Consider the following 22,467-nt stretch of genomic DNA (forward strand, 5'->3'; position numbering starts at 1 on the left):
AGATAGGCACATGATTGTGAGGGAAATAGAAGGATAAGGACATTGTGTAGGCAGAAGGAAATAGTTTAGTTACTATTTAATTACTTATTTAAATGGTTCAGCACAACATTGTGGATCAAAGATCAAACAACATTGAAGGTCGGTCGCCTGTGGTCAGGCCTGTTGCTGTGCTGTGTTATACTGTTCTATGAGGGTTCAATTCCCGCTGCAGTCCGTAAGGAGTTTGTTGTTCTCCCTGTGACCTGTGAGTTCCCCCAGATCCCCCGGTTTCCTCCCACACTCCAAAGACGGGTGGGTTAAGTAAAGGCCATGCTATGCTGGTACTGGAAATGTAATGACATTTACAGGCTGCCCTTAATGTGTCTCGGATGCAAGCAACGTATTTCACAGTAATATTTTGATGTACTTGCCACAAATAAAGCTAATCTTTTATTCTTTATTTTTGAATTTATTCACTCCGTTTTGCAGAGCCCAATTCCAGACCCATCAGCTGAGCAGCACAGATTTACGGTTCATGATTGTTTAATGTCTTTTTCCAAACGTAAAGATGAACAAAATAATTGCTATTCCAGATCCAATGCAACACACTAAGATAAAGACTTAAAAACTTAATAAGTATAAATATATGAGATAGATTATATACATAGATTGATTGTATGTAAATAAAGTGATGATAGGCATAGGTGTGTCTGTACTTTAGGTGACTGACAGGAAATGATAAAGTAGTGGTGGTTGGGGGTGTGGAGGGGTGGGTTAGTGGGGGAGGTGTTGATCAGCCTTACTGCTTGGGGAAAGTAACTGGTTTTGAGTCTGGTGGTCCTGGTGTCAAACAGTCCGTGAGCAGGATGGGTGGGATCCTTCATGATGTTACTGTCCCTTTTCTGGCACCTTTCTGTATATATGTCCTTGATGGTGGGTTGGCCAGTGCCAGGGATGTATTGGGCAGTTTTGACTACTCGTTATTAAAACCTTTATGTTGTGCTGTGTGTCCAAAGGAGAGAGCTGAAATATTGCGACTTCACATTATATTTTGCACTCTTTTCTTTGTGGCGACATTCCACTCTAATGTCATTAATTAGTAGCCTTCAGGATAATGCGTTTCCCTTTTAGTAGCATTACTGAAGTGACTGCCGTCCTCAGCTAAATCTCAGGCTCCTGGCAAATCTATGAGACAGCACTTTGTGTTCCCTTAACTTCCATTTCCCTCCCCCCTTTGACCTTGGCTATTGAAGGTTCTGGTTATTGATTCACGTAAAGGAATTGTAAGCAAGGTCATGGCAGATCAGTACTGTGAAGGTCGGTCGCCTGTGGTCAGGTTTGAAGTCAGCACTGGGAAGAGGAGAATTCAAAATAAATAAGATATTTATAATGTGTTCGTAAGAATGTAATGGAGACCTTTCTGTAATTGAAGGCAATGTCTGTATTGCCTCTGTGTTCTCTAATGTAGTGTTTGAACCTGCTGTCTCTTTAACCATCAGGCTCTTGAACCAGTGTGGATAACTTCACTCCATAAGTCCATAAGACCATAAGACCATAAGACAGAGGAACCAAATTAGGCCAGTTGGCCCATCGAGTGTGCTCCACCATTCTGTCATGGTTGATCCTTTTCTCCCCTCCTTAACCCCATTCCCCGGCCTTCTCCCTATAACCTTTGATGCCAAGTCCAATCAAAAACCTATTATTCTCTGCCTTAAATACACCCAACGACCTGGCCTCCACAGCTGCCTGTGGTAACAAATTCCACAAATTCACCACCCTCTGGCTAAAGAAATTTCTTGGCATCTCTGTTTTGTAAGGGAGCCCCTCTATCCTGAGGCTGTGCCCTCCTTTACTAGACTCTCCCTCCATGGGAAACATCCTTTCCACATCTACTCTGTCTACAATGAGATCCCCCCTCATCCTTCTGAATTCCAGCAAGTACAGACCCAGAGCCAGCAAACTTTCCTCGAATGATAACCCTTTCATTCCTGGAATCATCCTTGTGAACCTCCTCTGAACCCTCTCCAATGCCAGCACATCTTTTCATAGATGAGGGGCCCAAAACTTGTTCATAATACTCAAGGTGAGGCCTCACCAGTGCCTTATAAAGCCTCATCATCACATCCCTGCTCTTGTATTCAAGACCTCTTGAAATTAATGTTAACAATGCATTTGACTTCCTCACCACTGACTCACCCTGCAGTTAACCTTAAAAATCCCTTTGCATCTCAGATTTTTAGATTATCTCCCTGTTTAGAAAATAGTCTGCACATTTATTTCTATTACCAAAAGAATTGAATTGAATTGACTTTATTACGTACATCCTTCAGATACATGAGTAAAAATCTTTCATTACGTCTCTGTCTAAATTTGCAATGTGGAATTTATAGTAATTTGTAACAAATATGATGTACAACAATATAACATAGAAATACAGTTGCATCAGCATGAATTAACCAGTCTGATGGCCTGGTAGAAGAAGCTGTCCTGGAGCCTGTTGGTCCTGGCTTTTGTGCTGCTGTACTGTTTCCTGGATGGTAGCAGCTGGAACAGTTTGTGGTTGGGGAGACTCAGGTCCCCAGTGATCCTTCGGGCCCTTTTTACACACCTGTCTTTGTAAATGTCCTAAATAGTGGGAAGTTCACATCTACAGATGTGCTAGGCTCTGCAGAATCCTGCGATTAAGGGAGGTACGGTTTCCATACCAGGCAGTGATGCAGCCAGTCAGGATGTTCTCAATTGTGCCCCTATAGAAAGTTCTTAGGATTTGGGGACCCATACCAAACATCTTCAACCGTCTGAGGTGAAAGAGGTGAAGTGAATGATCATGCCTTTTCTAACATTGTATTTCATTTGCCATTTTCTTGCCCATTCTCCTAATCTGTCTAAGACCTTCTGCAGCTTACTTGTTTCCTCAACACTACCTGCCCTTAACATGAATCATTGTATCATCTGCAAACTTGACAACAAAGCCATCTATTTGACTCATCTAAGATCATTGATATACAAAATAAAAAGAAGTGGTCCCAACACTGACCCCTGCGGAACACCACTAGTCACTGGCAGCCAACCAGACAAGGATCCTTGTATTCCCACTCGATGCCTCCTTCCAATCAGCCAATGCTCTAACCATGTTAGTAACTTTCCTGTAATACCATGGGCTCTTAACTTGGTAAGCGACCTCATGTGTGGCACCTTGTCAAGGGCCTTCTGAAAGTCCAAATATACAACATTCACTGCATCCCCTTTATCCATCCCCAGCACTGAACAGTTCCCACAACCTGTGGACTCATTTTCAAGGATTCGTCGTCTCGTGTTCTTGATATTCATTGTTTATTTAATTTTTTTGGGGTTTCTTTGTATTTACTGTGAATCTTAAGGTTGTATATGGTGACATATATGTACTCTGAAAATTTATTTTGAACCTTAATGACCTCCAGAAACAAATTGGGGAGGGGAGAGTTGGACTTCAATCTAAGATTAAAAAAAGACTTACATTTATAGCGGGCCTTTCGTGACCTCAGGATTCTTGGAAATGAAGAAGTTTTGACGTGTTGCCTTTGAAATAGAGGAAATCTGAGAGATCATAAATAGAAGATCATTGTAAGATCATACCCTGGGTGTAGGTATCAGCATCAGCATTTAATGTCCATCTCTATTTGCCCTTGGGAAATGTGGTGTGACCAACCACACCACAAATCAGTCAAGTGGCACTGCAGTGGTCTGGTCCTGACGCAGCGTTTCGAAATGTGTCGTTTGCGTTAACAACTCAAGGATGTGCCAGGGCAGCCCTCAAGCCGTGCCACACATTCCAGTGCCAATATTGCAAGCCCACAAGTTGAAATGTTGACAGTTCCGTTCCTTACGTGGATACCTCTCGACCTCTCGACCCTGACCCACCCACCCCCCCCAAGTTACTGCAGCAAAGTGTTTGTTGCTGCAGCCCATACTTCACGAATGGTAAAGCACGTGGGGACAGTGCAAACATGCAACATAAATGCTGGAAGTAGCACTGCCACAGGAAAGCAGCATCCACCATCAAGAAGCCCCACCACCCTGGCCGTGCTGTCTTCTCACTGCTGCCATTGGGAAGGAGCTATAGGAGCCTTAGACCCACACCACCAGGTTCAGGAACAGCCATTACCCTTCAACCATCAGGTTCCTGAACTAGAGTGGATAATTTTAGTCACCTCAACATTGAACTGATTTCATAACCTGCAGAATCATTTCCGAATAGAGGGACGTCTCTTTAGAACAGAGATGAGCTGTAGCAAGAGGGTGGTGAATCTGTGGAATTTATCCGTGGAGACCAAATCATTGGTATAATTAAAGTGGAGATTGATAGTTTCTTGATTAGTAAGGGTATCAAAGATTATGGGGAGAAGTCAGGAAGTCAGTTATTCAAAGGGATATTAAATCAGCCATGATAGAATGGTGGTGCATATTTGATGGACTGAATGGCCTAATTTTGCTCTGTTTTCTGGACTTATGGGATTCTGAATCACAACCTCTGTCCATTGAGCCTTCACTGTTGCTTGACCATGTAGCTGAAATTCCTGGCATTATCTGGCCGGGTGATCCTGACTACATACAACTGTCCAGCACAGGAACAAACCCTTTGGCCCATGATGTTGTGCCAAGCTAATTAACAGGTAATTAACCACCTCACTAAACTAATCCCTTCTGTATGTACAATGTCCTGTCTATGCACATACATGTGCCTGTCGAAGAGCCTCCTAAATGTCCTTATCGTATTCGTCTCCAACACCACGTGTGGCAGCGCATTCCGGGCACCCTCCACTCTCTGTGTAAAAACACTTGCCTCACACACCCTCCTTTGAACTTAAATCAGGGGTTCCCAACCTCAGGTCCACAGACCCCTTGCTTAATGGTATTGGTCCATGGCGTTAAAAAAGATTGGGAACCCCTGCCTTAAATGTGAGCCCTCTGGCACTGGACATTTCAATCCTGGAAGAAGATCTACTGTGTCCTCTGTTAAAGGCTCTTAAATTTTACAAGCTTGTATCAAGTCCTCTCTCAACCCTGTGAACACAAGAGTTTCTGCAGATGCTGAAAATCCAGAGCAACACACACACACACACGAAGTGTTGGAGCTACTTAGTGGATCAGGCAGCTTCTGCAGAGAGGAATAGACAGTCGAAATTTCAGGCCGACACCCGTCATCAGCCTCTGCTGCTCCAGAGTAAACAACCCAATTTGTCCAATGTCTTATAGCAGTTGCCCTCCAACCTAGGTAGTATCCTAGTAAACCTTATCTGCAACATCTCCAAAGCCTCCATGTCCTTTCTGTAATGAGAAATCCAGAATGAATGCAGTGCTGTAGGTGAGGCCTAATGCTCCCCAATGCTGCGAGCATTTCTGGGTTCAGTCGGTGTTATTGGCCAGGCTAGTAGGATTTTGGGAAGGAGGGGTTCTGAGATATGGGCATGGGGGTTGGTGGGACGAGGGTGGGAGGAGCAAAGGGGTGCTGTGTGTGGGGAGTGCGATGAATTTTGTTGAGATGTCCCAACTCACCATCCATACCTGAATACCAAACTGAAAACCCACATCCATTTGAACAGAGTGAAAGCCTCAAGGCGCATCGTGCTACCTGGTGATCCTCAGAATCGGGTTTATTATCACTGACAAATGTCATGAAATCTGTCGTTTTGCAGCAGCAGTACAGTGCAATACGTAACAAACGCATTAACGTATTTTATGTATAACCCGTAATTAATTAAATGAAGAACACTTAATCAACTTTATATATATATATACACACACACACAAGCTTACATGAATATTATTGAAATATTAAATACACAACACCGCCTTCTTGAGGCATTCTTCTTTTGAAGATGTCCTTCATGGTGGGGATGCTAGTTTCCATGAAGGATCTGGCTGAGTTTACAACCCTCTGCAGCTTTTTCTGATCCTCTGCAGTGGCCCGTCCATACCAGACGGTGATGCAACCAGTCAGAGTGCTCCTTGTGGAACATCTGAATAAAATTTGCTGGTCTTTGGTGACATTCCAAATCTCCTCATACTCCTAATGAAATATAGCTGCTGGTGTGTCTGCTTTGTGATTGCCTCAATACGTTGGGCCCAGGATACAGTAGATCCTCTGAGACACCGTTGCCCAGGAATTTAAAACTGCTCACCTTTTCCATTGTTGATATCCTCACTGAGGAGTGGCGTGTATTCCCTAGACTTCTTCTTCCTGAAGTCCACAATCAATTCCTTGTTCTTATTGCTGCTCAGTTGTAAGTTTGTTCTTGTGACACCACTCAACCACTTCTGTATATGTCCTTGTTGCCTCCTACAATATTAGCCAAAAACGCAAAGGATAATCCAACCATTATCCTTTGTTTAGTTCAACACAAGTTTAGTTCTGGTCACTTCATTATAGGAAGGGCATGGAAGCTTTAGAGAGGGTGCAGAGGTGATTTACCAGGGTATTTGGACTGAAGGAGAGATGGCTTGAAAGAAGTGTACAAGATTATAAGAGGGATTTATCGAACGGATAGCCAGGGTCTTTTTCCCAGGACAGAATTTTTAAGGTGATTGGAGGGAAGTATAGGGGGATGTCAGAGATAAGTTTCAAACATAGACAGTAGTGGGTGTACCCAGGGATGATGGTAAAGGCAGGAGTATTAGGGGCATTTAAGAGACTCTTATATAGGCACATGGGTGATAGAGAAACGGAGGGAAATATGCAGACAGCCCACCCTGTAAAAACTCATTTCAGGGAGGTAGCATCCCCGCCCCCCGCAACCCCATATCACTCCTCCCATCGATCTCCAAGGGTGTATTTAATACTTTGTTTAGTGATTTTGTCTAATCTGTAAACCAAGTTGGGTATTTGCAGCAAATGTGACATTAAAATATGTACTTATATTATCATGTTTATTATCATGATAAATATTATCATGTTTATGCTATTACAACTTTAAGCAAGTCTACAGGGAGTTTGGCCTCATCACGTAGGACATCAACAGAGTAGCTCCTTAGCAACCAGCCAGCTAGTTTAAATCAGGGGTCCCCAACGTTTTTTGCACCGTGGACCAGTTTAATATTGACAATATTCTTGCGGACCGGCCGGGTCGGGGGTGGGGTGGGGGCGGGTGTTAAACGCGACCGGAATATAGGTGATAACTGTAAGTCACTTGTAAGTGGCTAATACACTCAATTTCGTTTCTAAAAGGGTTTATCTGACGAATTTAATATTAAACACACAGTGCATATTTTCCTCACATGAATGTAGTGATAAGTCAGTTATAACAGTGGTCACAAACCTCCGGGCAGCGAACCAATACCGATCCGCGGAGAATACAGCTGTAGCCAGAACGCACCCAGCACATCTTTAAGAAAAAAGCCGAAATAAACAAGCAAATTGATTAGGTGCCGCCCAGCACATAAATGTCGGCCCAGATCAGAGGCGACGCAATGGGCAATCTAATTAGGGTGGCACCTAATTAATTAGCTTGTTTATTTCGGCTTTTTTCTTAAAGATGTGCTGGGTGCGTTCTGAACACCGTTGTATTCTTCGCGGCCCGGAAGCTGGGACCACTGAATTATAAGTCACTTATAAGTCAATAGCATCATAACATTTTAAGTAACGTTTGGATATTAATCACACTGCATATTTTCCTCGTATGAACATATAAAATCATTGCAACACACCAATATTGCTGAATCAGTGGGAGCCCTGGGCTTGTTTTCCTGCAACAAGACGGTCCTATCGAGGGGTGATGGGAGACAGCGATACTTGAAGGGGGTTCCTTATGTCCTGTCTATTCTGCAATTTAGCTTTCGTTGCATTCATCGCAGAAAACTCCGCTTCACAGAAATATGTTGGAAATGGAAGCAACGTTTTCAGCGCTTTCGTGGCTATCTCAGGATATTCAACCTTGACTTTGATCCAGAATGTCGGCAGAGATGTTATGTCAAACATACTTTTCAGCCCGCCATCATTTGCAAGCTCGAGGAGTTGATCTTTTTCCCGCGCTGACGTGGATGATTCACCGGGGACATTCACAAATGGGTCACAGACCCATTCCTTTGCACGTCTTGGGTCACTGATGACCTTGCATGCGTTAAAATTCAACAGTGCGTGACAGGGAATGAGGAAAGGTGCAGCTGACTCGTATCGTTTCATATTGCCAAATCATATTGTTTCCTCACGGCCCGGTAGTTGGGGGCCACTCTTAGCACGAAGAGAGACCAATCAGGATGCTCGCTCTCTCTCTCCCTCTCCCTCTCAAAAAAATCTATTTCTGGGATATTGTATATAATTTCCAAGTGTCAGGGAGCCACTATCGATATGCAGGAGACTCCCGGAACTTCCGGGAGAGGTGGGATGTCTGAATGTGGGAGGTAAGGGTCATATTGATCTTAGAGTAGGTTAAAAATGTGGCACAACATTGTATGCTGAAGGGTCAACACATGTGTTAACACACAATCGGCTCCAAGAGCTCTCTGGGTCAGGCAGCATCTGTAGAAGGGGCGGGGGCGGGGGAAGGGTGTGTGAGGGACTGTTGACGTCCCGGGTCCGAACCCTGAATTGGAACTGATTTCCAAAGATTACCAGCACTTCTGTTTTAGGAGATCCTCCTCAGACCCCTGTCGGCCCACTGGCTGCCCTCCCCACACACACCCAGGAGTTGAGGCCTCTCCACCCAATCTCAGATGCCTGCCCTGGCAGCAGGCTTCTGCAAATCATCACACATTTGACGTAAAGTAAATATCAAAGTTCAAAGTAAATGTGTTATCAAAGTACATAGACTAACTGTCACTGCATACAACCCTGATTTTCATTTTCTTGTGGATATTGTCTGCAGTTTTCCCTGTCTGGTCTACAACCCAGCCAGAAAATTTTAAGGTATGGAGCAATTAATAATACTTTGATGGGGAGATAGCAAAAAGAACTGTATCTATGTTCTGAACGCTAGGATTTGCATTCACAGAGTTATAAGGGAAGGTTGCTATGGCGACTGTGCTTTGGAGACGTGCGTTCAAAGTTCAAAAGTTCAAAGTTCAAACTAAATTTATTATCAAAGTACTTATATGTTACCATGTACTACCTTGTGATTACTTTTCTGGAAGGCATTTACAAGAAAATTTTTTAAAAATACAATAGAATTTATGAAAAAAAGACTACATAAACAAAGACTGAGAAACAATCAATGCGCAAAAAAAGACAAACTATCCAAATAAAAATATAATACTGAGAACATGAGTTGTAAAAACTCCTTGAAAGTCAGTCTGTAGGTGTTAGAATCAGTTCAGAGTTGAGGTGAGTGAAGTTATCCTCACTGGTTCAGGAGCCTGATGGGTGAAGCAGTGCTCTACGTAAATATGTTGTGTTACGGTTAATTGAGCCATCGGTTAATTGGGACAGCCATTTATTTGGGACAACTCTAGGAGAACAAAAACAAAATCAAGAAAATAGCCGAGATTCCCATCATCTATTTCGAATACTATGCTGCTGAATTCGGGCAGGAGACTGTTGCTGAACAGTTTCTAACTAGCATCAGTCGCGTGCTCTGGCATGGCCATTAGACACTACACTGTGTTTAGTGCGATCAGTTTTTAAATAGCGTTAGTTGTGTGTGTTTGTGTTCAAAAGGCAATGCTTTTGTCACTGATAGTTGGCGACAAGTAAACAGTAAGACAATTCAGAACTGCTCACTATGGATTCAAGCATTCAGGCTTAGAGATGCCAGAGACAGCCGTGAGTGAAAATGAAACAATTTCACTACTTCCTCAAGTTAGGAATAACGAAGGTATCTACAATCATCTTGAATGTTACAATGAAAGTGAAGATTTGGGGGATTCAATCATCTAAAGCATTGTAGGAAGGTAGTCAATCAAAAGAACCCATGGCAGATGAATTCCTCCATCGATAACTGTTAGGAACTAATACACAGTTTTATTGTACTGTAGATGTATTGGTAGTGTTCTAATTTATTCTGTATTTCAGTTAATTACATAATTTGTGACTCAGTTAAATGGTAGTTTGTCTTTTTTATACCTTTTAACTATTTCCATGAAACTTTGGCTAATTAGGCACCCGCTTAATTGGGCCAAAATGTACTGATCCCGATATGTCCCAATTAATCAGAATCCACGGTGTACTCAAATATAGAAACATAGAGAACATAGAAAACCTACAGCACAATACAGGCCCTTTGGCCCACAAAGCTGTGCCGAACATGTCCTTACCTGAGAAATTATCTAGGGTTACCCATAGCCCTCTATTTTTCTGATCTCCATGTACCTGTCCAGGAGTCTCTTAAAAGACCCTATCGTATCTGCCTCCACTACTGTCGCCAGCACCCCATTCCACTCACTCACCACTCTCTGCGTAAAAAACTTATCCCTGACATCCCCCCCCGTACCTACTTCCAAGCACCTTAAAACTGTGCCCTCTCATGCTAGCCATTTCAGCCCTGGGAAAAAGCCTCTGACTATCCACACGATCAATACCTCTCATCATCTTATACACCTCTATCAGGTCACCTCTTATCTTCCGTCGCTCCAAGGAAAAAAGGCTGAGTTCACTCAACCTATTCTCATAAGGCATGCTCCCCAATCCAGGCAACATCCTTGTAAATCTCCTCTGCAGCCTTTCTATGTTTACCACATCCGTCCTGTAGTGAGGCGACCAGAACTGAGCACAGTACTCCAAGTGGGGTCTGACCAGGGTCCTATATAGCTGCCACGTTACCTCTTGGCTCCTAAACTCAATCCCACGATTGATGAAGGCCAATGCACTGTAAGCTTTCTTAACCACAGAGTCAACCTGCGCAGCAGCCTTGAGTGTCCTGTGGACTCGGACCCCAAGGTCCCTCTGATCCTCCACACTGCCAAGAGTCTTACCATTAATGCTATGTTCTGCCATCATATTTGACCTACCAAAATGAACCACCTCACACTTATCTGGGTTGAACTCCATCTGCCACTTCTCAGCCCAGTTTTGCATCCTATCAATGTCCTGTTGTAACCTCTGACAGCCCTCCACACTATCCACAACTCCCCCAACCTTTGTGTCATCAGCAAATTTACTAACCCATCCATCCACTTCCTCATCCAGGTCATTTATAAAAATCACGAAGAGTAGGGGTCCCAGAACCGATCTCTGAGGCACACCACTGGTCACTGACCTCCATGTAGGATATGACCTGTCTACAACCACAAGCCATTTCTGGATCCACAAAGCAATGTCCCCTTGGATCCCATGCCTCCTTACTTTCTCAATAAGTTACTTATCTTCGTTTGTTACTTTAAGTGAGCTGTCACATAGTGTCATGATGCATGGGATACCTTGTCAAATGCCTTGCTGAAATAATGGGAAGGGCTCTACCTGTGATGTACTGGGCAGTATCTGCCAATTTCTGTAGATTTTTCTATTCCTGGGCATTGGCTTTCTACACTAGGCCATGATGCAATCAGTTAGGATACTGTGTACTGTGCAACCATAGAAGTTTGTCTCAGTTTTTGGTGACACGCATAGTTCTAAGAAAGTAGAGGCACAACGTGCCATTGTTGTGTTGACGCTTACATGCTGGACCCAGGACAGATCTTCTGCAATCTTGATGCAAAGGAACTTAAAGCTCCTGACCCTCTCTGCCTCCATTCCCATGATGAAGGCTGGCTCATGGACCTTTGCTTTTTCCCTCCTGTCGTTGATAATCAGCTCTTTGGTTTTGCTGATGGTGAGTGAGGGGTTTTTGTTGAAGATGGGTGCTGCTTTCTTGTGGCAGCACTCCATGTAACCTGAGCTCAGTGTGGGAAGAGCTTTTCCTGTGATGAACAGGGCTGTATCCACTACTTTTTGTAGGCTTTTCCATTTAAGGATATTGGTGTCTCCATATCAGGCTATGATGCAATTGTTATGTTTTGTAACTCCAAAACGTTAAACTAATTAGAAGAAAATCGTCATTTGTTACTTTAAGCAAGGTGTCACATAGTGTCACGATGTATACAATGAACATATTTTTATATATAACCATAGTGAATTATTTAAACAACAAAGAATGGTTAATCAAACAATATATTTACAAGATCACTCAAATTATACTGAAATACTAAATATACAACAGCAACCAGATAGGATACTCTCCACTGTGCATCTATAGAAGTTCGTCCGCGTTTCTGGTGAAATGTCGAATCTGTGTAAACTTCTAAGAAATAAAATAGAGACATTGTCAATGATAATAAACCTGATTCAGATTTGCTACATACTCAGCGCAATACATCAGAATCAGGTTTGTTATCACCAGCATACAGTATGTCGTGAATTATGTTGTTTTACAATGGCAGTACATTGCAATACATAATTTAAAAAACTGAATTACAGCAAGTTATATGTGTAGTTAAATTAAAAAAGTAGTGCAAAAATGTACTGAGGTAGTGTTCATGGGTTGAATATCCATTCAGAGGGGAAGAAGCCGTTCCTGAATCATTGAGTGTGTGCCTTCATGCTCCTGTATCCAGTCAGAATGCTGTCCACAACACATCTGTAGAAACCCTGATGTGGAAGAGCAGGTTTGTTTAGAATCCAGGTTTGTGGGAGGCATTTAGTTCATTTGCGCTTGTGCTGTGTCTTTCCACCTCCACATACCAGAGTCCATTGAGGCCTTGAAAGGCTGCTTTGAGGTTGCTGACTGGAATGTGCTTTGTGAACCATGTGGGGAGGGCATTAACGGACTTACTGTTGGAATCACTGCCTACATCAACTTCTGTGTGGATACTGTAACACAACCAAGGACCATTTGCTGCTTCTCTAACAACAAACCATGGGTCACCAGTAATCTAATGCTCTTCTCAACCACAAAAAGACAGCCTTTAGATCAGGGGACGGGCAGGAATTGAAACGTGCAGAGGGAGCTAAAGGAGAAGATCAAGGTGGCTAAAGAGGAATACAGGAGAGAGCTGGAGAACAAGCCTGGGCAGGGTACTGCCTGGCAGGTGTTGAGAGGCATGGAGAACATCACTGGCTACAATCAGCCTCAGAATGCAGCCGTGAATGGGTTAACCAATCCTTCAGTAGCTTTGATAACTGCTACCTGTTCACACCTCCCTTAGCATACCAGTCCAGGTGCTGAGGCATCCAATGCTCCCCCCTCAAATTCAACACATGGATGAACAACACAGGCTACCACTGTCTATATCCCCTTTTTGTCCTCCACCCACCATCTACACCTCCACATACCAACTGCTACCGTTCTGATATCCACCTTCCCCAGCCCCCACCTTCCGCCAACTCCCCAGTCATCGTGGACTCACCTTTATTACTGAGCAGGTGAGAAGGACTGTGGGGAAACTCAGACACGTCAAAGCATTGGGACCGGATGGCGTGAACCCCCAAGGTCCTGAAGGAGTGTGTTGAGCAGCTGTGTGGAGTTCTCCAGTGCAGTCTCAATCTGAGTCTCAGCCCGGAAAGGGTCCTGACTGTGTGGAAAACATCATGTGTGGTCTCAGTACCCAGAAAGGGCCAACCGAAAGTCTGGAAGGACCAGCGTAAAGTGTCCCTAACCTCACACATCGTGAAGACCCTAGAGAGGCAGGTCCTGGCTCACCTCTGACCCCTGGTCACATCAGCCCTCGATCCCCTGCAGTTTGCCCACACTGGAGTTGATGATGCTGTCGTCTACCCGCTGAACAGAGCCTACTCCCATTTGGATAAGCAGGGCAGCACTGTGAGGATCTTGTTTTTTGATTTTGCCTTCAATACCATACTGCCCTCATTGCTAGGGGGAAAAACTCCGTTCAATGCAGGTTGGCACTTCCATTGTATCCTGGATAATGGATGACCTGACTGGCAGACCACAGTTTGTGCAGCTTCAGAGCTGTGTGTCAGACATGGCTCTAAGCAGCACTGGGGCCCCACAGGGGACTGTATTGGCTCCCTTCCTGTTTACCCTGTATACCTCGGACTTTAGATACAACACTGAGTCATGTCATCTGCAGAAATTCTCTTCATGACTCAGCAATAGTTGAGTGTGTAAAAGGAGAACGGGAGGATGAATACAGGGCTCTGGTGGAGGACTTTGTCAAATGGTGTGCACCGAATACTTTGCAGCTCAACATCAGTAAGACAAAGGAGATGGTGACAGACTTTAGGAAGGCTAAGCCTGCACTGCTCCTTGTTAGATTTTTAGATTATGAGGACACACAGTCCCCTTTTATTGTCATTTAGTAATGCATGCATTAAGAAATGATAAAATGTTTTTCCAGAATGATATCACGGAAACACATGACAAACCGACTTAAAAACTAACAAAAACCACATAATTATAACATACAGTTACAACAGTGCAAAGCAATACCGTAATTTGATAAGAACAGACCATGGCACGGTAAAAGTCTCAAAAGTCTCTCGGAAGTCCCATCATCTCACGCAGACGGTAAACCTCCAGCGCTGCCAACTTCCCGATGCAGCATCCTGGAAGCATCCGACCACAGTCTGACTCCGAGTCCGTCCGAAAACTCCGAGCCTCTGACCAGCTCTCCGACACCGAGCCCCGAGCACCATCTCTCCCGAGCGCTTTGACCCCGGCCCCGGCAACAGGCAATAGGCGAAGCAGAGGATTTGGGGCCTTCGTCTCCGGAGATTCTCAATCGCACAGTAGCAGCGGCAGCGAAGCAGGCATTTCAGAAGTTTCTTCAGGTGTTCCTCCATGCTTCTCACGGCTGTCTCCATCAAATCTGGATTGTGCATGGCCCCCTAGTTAACACATAATTGACATAATTCGGAACGGCTGCGCATGCTGCGTCACGCCGCCATCTTCTCCTCCCTCCTTTTACTATTGATGGTGAGGACCTACAATTACCTGGGGGTGCACCTGGATGACAGATTTGAGTCGAGCACCAACACAGAGACTGTGTACAGGAAGGGCCAGAGTCACCTCTGCATCCTGAGGAGACTACGGTCTTTTGGAGTACGCAGGCCTCTTTTTCACATGTTTTACCAGTCCGTTGTCACCGGTGCAATCTTCTGTGTGGTGGTGTGCTGAGTCAATGGCATCAACACAAGCTCAATAAACATTAGAAAGGCTGGCTCGGTTAGTATAGGAGTCAAATTGGACACACTGGAGGCTGTGGTAGAACAAGACCCTACGGAAAATCCGAGAAATTCTTGATAATGTTTCTCGCCCTCTGCATGCCACCTTGGCTGAACAGAGGAGCACTTTTAGTTATAGACTAACACAACTGCACTGCTCCAAAGAGTGCTAGATGAGGTAATTCTTACCCTCAGCCATTAGGCTCTATATTGAGTCAACCTATAGCTGGGGAAGTGATGCCCCCACCTATGAGACTGTTTGTGGTAACTTACTTCTTACGTCTCTTCTAATATTTGTATATTTATATATCTGTACACTTCTAATGCTACTGTGACACTAATTTCCTTTGGGATCGATAAAATATCCATATATCTATCTTTCAAGGAGTTCTCCAAGTCATTATCCTCCCTGTCCTCTTCCCACAACCCACAAAGCTTTTCTTTTCAAATCTTTATCCAATTCCCTTTTGTAACACTGAATATGTGCCCGTCAAGGTCACAACAATTTGCAAATTAAACGAAGTGTGGTCATCATCTTGTGTATTTATTGATTCAGATACAGCTGCAATCCCTTCGAGCCACACTGTCCAGCAGCCCCCGATTTGATCCGAGCCTAATCACAGGACAATTCACATTGATCAGTTAACCCACCAATCGCTACATCCTTGGACTATGGGAAGAAACCAGAGCACCCAGAGGAAAACTACGTGGTTACGAGGGGAACGTACAATCTCCTTTCAGGCACCACCGGGAATTTAACCCAGGTCGCCAGTACTGTAAAGTGTTGTGTTAACCACTACGCTGCCATGCCACCTCATGATGCCCCTCTAAACCAGGGGTTCCCGACCCAGGGTCCGTGGACCCCTCGTTTCATGGTAGAGGTCCATGGCATAAAAAAGGTTGCTTGAAACGTTTTCTATCCTAATGTATTGGTATCGGTATTGGTATCGGTTTATTATTGTTGCATGTTCCAAGATACAGTGAAAAACTTGTTTTGCATACTGTTCATGCCGATCAGATTATTACACATTGAGATAGAATAAGGTAAAACAATAGCAATGCAGAATGAAGTGTAAAAGCGACCAGAACTAGGTGCAGTAAATGATAAAGTGAACGATTCTAACGAGGTAGGTTGTGAGGCCAAGAGTCCAGCTTATCATACTAGGGGACCTTTCAATTGCAGAGCAGATTCATTGGGCCGAGTGGCCTAATTCTGCTTTATGTCTTAAGTCTTATGCTCAGTAGTCTTATAACAGCTGGGCAGACGCTGTCCTTGAGCCTGATGGTATGTGCTTTCAGGCTTTTGTGTCTCCCGCCCGATGGGAGAGGGGTGAAGAGAGAATGTCTGGGGTGGGAGAGGTCTTTGATTATGCTGGCAGCTTTACGAAGGCAGTGAGAAGTGTAGACAGGGTCCACAGAGGGGAGGCTGGTTCCTGTGGTGTACTGATCTGTGTTGCTTCAGTTTCCTGCTTTCACACACACAGCAATTGCCATACCCATCTGTAATGCATCCAGACAAAATGCTTGTAAATGTCTCTTAAATGTCATCATTGTAGCTGCCTCAAACTCTTCCTCTGGCAGCTCTTTCCATATATGGACCACACTTTGAAGAAGTCACTGCTTTAAATCTTCCCCTGCTCATCCTAAACCTATGATCTCATCTCATCTTAAACAATCACCTTTATTTGTCACACGTAGTATACATCGAAACATACAGTGAAATGCGTCGCTTGTGCCAAACGAGCGCGGACTGCGTGGGGGCAGCACGCAAGTGTCACCATGCTTCTGGCACCGACATAACATACCCACAAATCACTAACCCTAACTGCACATCCTTGCAATACGGGAGGAAACTGGAGCACCCTGAGGAAACCCACGGGGAGAATGTACAAACTCCTTACAGACAGTGGCGGGAATTGAACCCCCGATTGGTGAGATCTGACGCTGTAAGTGCTACGCTACTGTGTGATCCCACAGTCATTCCACTATGCAAAGGGAATTTGATTTTACATTCACCTTATCTATGCTTCTCATAGTCTTACACACCTTTATAAGGTCACCCCTCAGTGCCCTACACCCCAGAGAATAACTTCCCAGTCTGCCCAACCTCCCTTTATAACACTAGCCCCTGCGTCCTCGCGACATCCTCACAAACCGTCTTTCCAATACGGTATATTTAAGTTTTTAGTTACTGACTGTCCAGCCAGTGTAAGCAGGTTTGAATTAATCAAGAACCTACTTAGTTTTGAACATTTCAACTAACATCACTAATTATAATAAGCAACACACATCAAAGTTGCTGGTGAACGCAGCAGGCCGGGCAGCATCTCTAGGAAGAGGTACAGTCGACGTTTCAGGCCAAGACCCTTCGTCAGGACTAATTGAAGGAAGAGCTAGTTAGAGATTTGAAAGTGGGAGGGGGAGGGGGAGGGGGAGATCCGAAATGATAGGAGAAGACAGGAGGGGGAGGGATGGAGCCAATCTCCTATCATTTCGGATCTCCCCCTCCCCCTCCCACTTTCAAATCTCTTACTCGCTCTTCCTTCAGTTAGTCCTGACGAAGGGTCTCGGCCTGAAACGTCGACTGTACCTCTTCCTAGAGATGCTGCCCGGCCTGCTGCGTTCACCAGCAACTTTGATGTGTGTTGCTTGAATTTCCAGCATCTGTAGAGTTCCTGTGGTTTACTAATTATAATAAGCTGGGAGTTTATAAGGCATTGGTTAGATCTCAAATGAAGTGTTGTGAGCAGTTCGGACCCCTTATGTGCAAAAGAATGTTCTGGTATTGGAGTCCAGAGGAAGTTCACAAGAAAGATTTCAGGAATGAAAAGGTTAAGGTATGAAGAGCATTTGATGTCTCTGGGCCTGTACTTGCTAGAGCTTAGAAGAATGACGGGGGATCTCATTGAAACCTATTGAATACTGAAAGGCCTAGATAGAGTGGATGTGAAGAGGATGCTTCCAACAGTGGGTAAGTTTTGGACCAGAGGGCACAGCCTCTGAATAGAGGGACAGAACAGAGTTGAGGAGAAACTCTTTAGCCAGAGAGTGGAGAATCTGTGGAATTCATTGCCATGGACAGCTGTGAAGGCCAAGTCATTGAGTACATTTAAAGCGGAGGTTGATTAGTCAGCATGTTAAAGGTTACGAGAAGAAGTCAGGAGAATGGGATTGCGGAGGATGATAAATTATCCATGATGCAATGACAGAGAAGACTTGATGGTCTGAATTTCCTACTTCTGCTCCTATGTCTTATGGTCTAATTATGTCATCATAAGCTTGCTGTCAGTAAACTGATTGCTGCTGTTCCATACACTACAGCGGCGATCTGCCTCTTATACGCTTCATGGTTCTCTGGAGTATCTCAAACATATGAAATTGCATCAGAAATATTTCACTTGATGTTATTTCATTATTTCTCCCCTGAACCTTCGCCTTTCCAAGAAGAAACTGCAACCTGCAATCTCCAAACAAATCTCTCAAGGCTAGGGATAATAAGAGTCATGGAAACAGGCCCTTCGGCCCAACTTGTCTATGCCGACCAAGATGTCCACCTAAGCTAGTCCTGTTTCCTCTTATTTGTCCAATATCCCTCTAAACCAGGGATTCCCAACCTGGGGTTCACGGACTCACCCCTCAGCTAATGGCAGGAGTCAATGACATAAAAATGTTGGGAACTCCTTTTCTAACTCCTTCCTAACCATGTACCTGTCGAAGTGTCTTTTAACTGTTATTTATACCCACTTTAACCACTTCATGTGGCAGCTCGTTTCAGAAATATATCACCCTTTGCATGAAGAAGTTGCCTCTCGGGTCCTTCTGAAATGTTTCCCCTCTCACCTTAAACCTGTGCTGTAAACTCTATCAAAATAGTTCAACACCAGAGGCCATTTCATTGGCTCTTCAATCAGCTCTGGAACACCTGGACAATGAAGATGCATACATCAGGTTACTCTTCATTGAGTACAGCTCAGCATTGAACACTATCATCCCCTCAAAACTCATTGCAAGGCTCCAAGTCCTAGGTTTTGATACCCCACTGTGGAACTGGATTCTCGATTTCCTCACTGGCAGACCCCAGTTTGTATGGATTGGCAACAACACCTCCTCCACAATCACCATCAGCACACATCATCACTAAGTCCATCCCATATCTGAGTATATTTACATAGAGCATTGCCACAAGAAAGCAGCATCCATCGTCAAAGACCCCCAACATCCAAGCCGTGCTCTCTTCTCGCTGCCATCATTGGGCAGGAGGTACAAGAGCCACACCACCAGGTTCAGGAACAGTTATTACCCCAGGGGTTCCCAAATTGGGGTCCATGGACCTCTCAGTCAATGATTGGTGTCCATGGCATAAAAAATGTTACGAACCCCTGCCCTACAATCATTGGGCTCCTGAACCCGTTTGGATAACTTCATTCACCACTACATTGAACTGATTCTATGACTTACAGACGCACTGCCAAGAACTCTTTACAACACATGTTCTCAGTGTTATATGTTTATTTGCACAATGTATCTTCTTTTGCACATTGGTTGTTCGAAAGTCTTTGTTTATGTATTTTATTTCATAAATTATATTGTATTTCTTTATTTTCTTGTAAATTCCTGCAAGAAAATGAATCTCAGGGTAGTGTATGGTAACTGATACGGTATGTACTTTGATAATAAATTTTACTTTGACTTTGATATGACATGTTGTTTTGTAGTAGCAGTACACTGCTAGACATAAAATGTATAAATTACAAATATAAATAAATAATGTAAAAAAAAAAAAGAATAATTCACCACACTTCTCATTCTGGCTTCTTCCTCCTCCTTTCCAGTCCAGTCCTGATGAAGGATCTCAGTCCGAGACATCAACTGTTTATTCCCCTCTATGGATGCTGCCTGACTTGCTGAGTTCCTCCAGCATTTTGTGTGTTGCTCTGGATTTCCAACATCTGCAGAATCACTTCTATGATTTGCTGCTCCACTGTGAAATCTTTTCCAGGTATGTCCACACTGAAGGTTTAAATCTTCTCTTCAATGGCAGTTCAGTGAGACCATCTCGCTGCTCCCTGTCTGTGATCCCTGCTCCTCGTTGTTCATGTGCTCACCTATGACCTGCCAGCTTGAACGCTTTCCCCTCACCCCAGCTTCGTAATCTGGCTTCTTCCCCCTGTCTTCCCAGCCATGAAGGGTCTTGGGCTGAAATGTTGGCTCTTTGTTCCTCTTCACAGGTGCTGCCTGACCTGCTGAGTTCCACCGTCATTTTGTGTGTGTTACTCTAGATTTCCAGCAGCTGCAGAGTTCTGTGTTTGTGAATAATGAGGCAGTGAGAGTGAGTTCACTGGTCATTCAGTAATTTGGAGAGGGAAAGCTACCGTTCCTAAATCGTTGAGTATTGGTCTTGAGGTTGCTCAGTGGTAGAAAGGCAAAAAGGGCATGTGAGGGATGGTGAGGGATGCCCTCCGTGGTGGAGTTGATTGAGTCTGTAACCCCCTTTTTCCCAGGGCAGCAATGCCAGTTACTGAAGGTGTGAGGGGGGAAGTGTGTGGGCTAAGCTTTTCTTTACACAGAGTGGTAGGTATCTGGGACTCAGTGTGAGGAGTGGTATGACAGTGGTATGAAAGAGGCATTTAGACAGGCACAGAATATGCGGGAAACGGATCCTCATTTTTGTGTGTCTGGTATCACAAGGGTGGAAGTCAAGCTCAAGTGTAATTGTCATTCAAGCATACACATGTATGCAGCCAAACAAAACAGCGTTACTCTGGGCCAAGGTGCAAAGTTTAGTACTATAGTCACACACAACACACAGCACATTTCTGCCCTTCTGCAGAAAATCCCACAAAAAGTATTAGATATGTCCCAGTCCATCACGGGTAAACCAGAGGAATAACTTCATTCACCTCATCACTGAACTGTTCCCACAACCACCTTCAAGGTCTCATCTCATATTCTCAATATCGATTGCTTTTTTATTTATTATTATTTTCTTTTGTATTTTCACTGTCTGTTGTCCTCTGCAGATCATTTATTCATCTTGTTGTGTGTAGTCTTTCACTGATGCTATTATGATGCTTGGATTTACTGAATTTGCCTGCAAGAAAACTAATCTCATATATGTACTTTAATAATAAGTTTACTTCGCACTTTAAACTTTGATATCGTAATGATTGCACATGTAGGCACAAAGATAATATTAGCACAAGGCCTTTAGTGGTTTAGCCTGAAGACCTGATGGTGCTGGGATGTTGTCCTGGAGCCAATAAGCACGCAGCAGTTCCTCATCTTGTGCTGGGATAAGCCAGCTCGTCTTCCAGGGGTGAACTCTGGAGAGCAGCACTGACTGGGGAGCCGGCCTGTGTGCCCGCTGTCTCCCACACTGCCCCGGCACATCCTCCCCCGGATGGCTGTAACAGGCGACTCGGCACGAGGGCCTGGACTGTGCAACAACTGAGGCCACACAGCTTCCCCACCGTCGGTCTTACCAATGGACCGATAAACCGTACTGGCAGTATTGAGGTCTTGTCGTCACAAGATAAAACATTTAAGACCATTCTTACACCACTTGTTGGACCCAGAGAGGTCACTGTGACCAAATACGCAGCCATCTTACCGGAAGTCAAAACGAGAGCTTTTGAAGTCCTGATGAAGGGACTCGGCCTGAAACGTTGAGTATTTATTCATGCTGCCTGACCTGCTGAGTTCCTCCAGCATTTTGTGTGTTGCTCTAGATTTCCAGCATCTGCAGAATCTCTTGTTTGGGTTGAGTTGTAATTACTTGCAAACTTTTCATCACTATTCGAGAAGACATCACCAGTGTGCTCTTGATTGGGGTGTGTCCTCCGAATGCTTGGCCTTTATATACTTATCGATCAGCTGATTGGCCGTCATTTCAGAAACCCATTTGTGATGTGGGGTGGAAATGGTTGCAAGTAAATTGCCAAGCTCAGAGAGCAACTCAACCCAACCATCAGCCACCCGAGCTACACATTTTTCAAATTATTTCCAAGAATCTTTTGTGTTTATTATTTAATCCTCTCATAAATTTGTTTATTATTATCACATGTGCCCAATAGTGAAAAACTATTCTTTCATACTGTTCATACAAATCAAATCATTACACAGGGCATTGAGGTAGGACAAGGTAAACCAATAACAGAATGCAGAGTGAAACAGGGACAAATGTAGCAGTCGAATCCCGGGATACTTGTGTTTACCCCAGGAAAGACTACCATGACCATGAAACCTTGCGCGGGCACCTGTGTGCGCATGCGTGACGTGCGCGTACGTTCCCATTTTCTTTCCACAAATCGGTTTTGCCTTAATCTTCCCAACTACACTGCACATACATTATTTCTACTTTATATAGGTTGTGTATTTATCATATCATTCATGTTTTTACTATATCTCAGAGTTATTTCAGG

The 22,467-nt window shown here is 44.1% G+C and overlaps 1 protein-coding gene across 4 annotated transcripts in view; it reads left to right on the top strand.

Annotated features, from left to right (window-relative positions):
* The window catches only part of nrip1a (nuclear receptor interacting protein 1a), a 138,622-nt gene that overhangs the window by 98,778 nt on the left and 17,377 nt on the right, over positions 1 to 22,467 (top strand). For 2 of the 4 annotated variants that reach the window (XM_063050262.1, XM_063050264.1), the window contains exon 2: positions 19,879 to 20,045. The exons of 1 other annotated variant lie outside the window; for it this stretch is intronic. The gene's annotated coding sequence lies outside the window, so the exon portion shown is untranslated. Of the gene's footprint in view, positions 1 to 8,502; positions 8,861 to 19,878; positions 20,046 to 22,467 lie in introns of those variants that run through there. One more of the 4 variants, XM_063050263.1, reaches the window with a different exon arrangement.

Source organism: Mobula hypostoma, chromosome 6 (assembly GCF_963921235.1).
Source record: "Mobula hypostoma chromosome 6, sMobHyp1.1, whole genome shotgun sequence".
NCBI lineage: Eukaryota > Metazoa > Chordata > Chondrichthyes > Myliobatiformes > Myliobatidae > Mobula > Mobula hypostoma.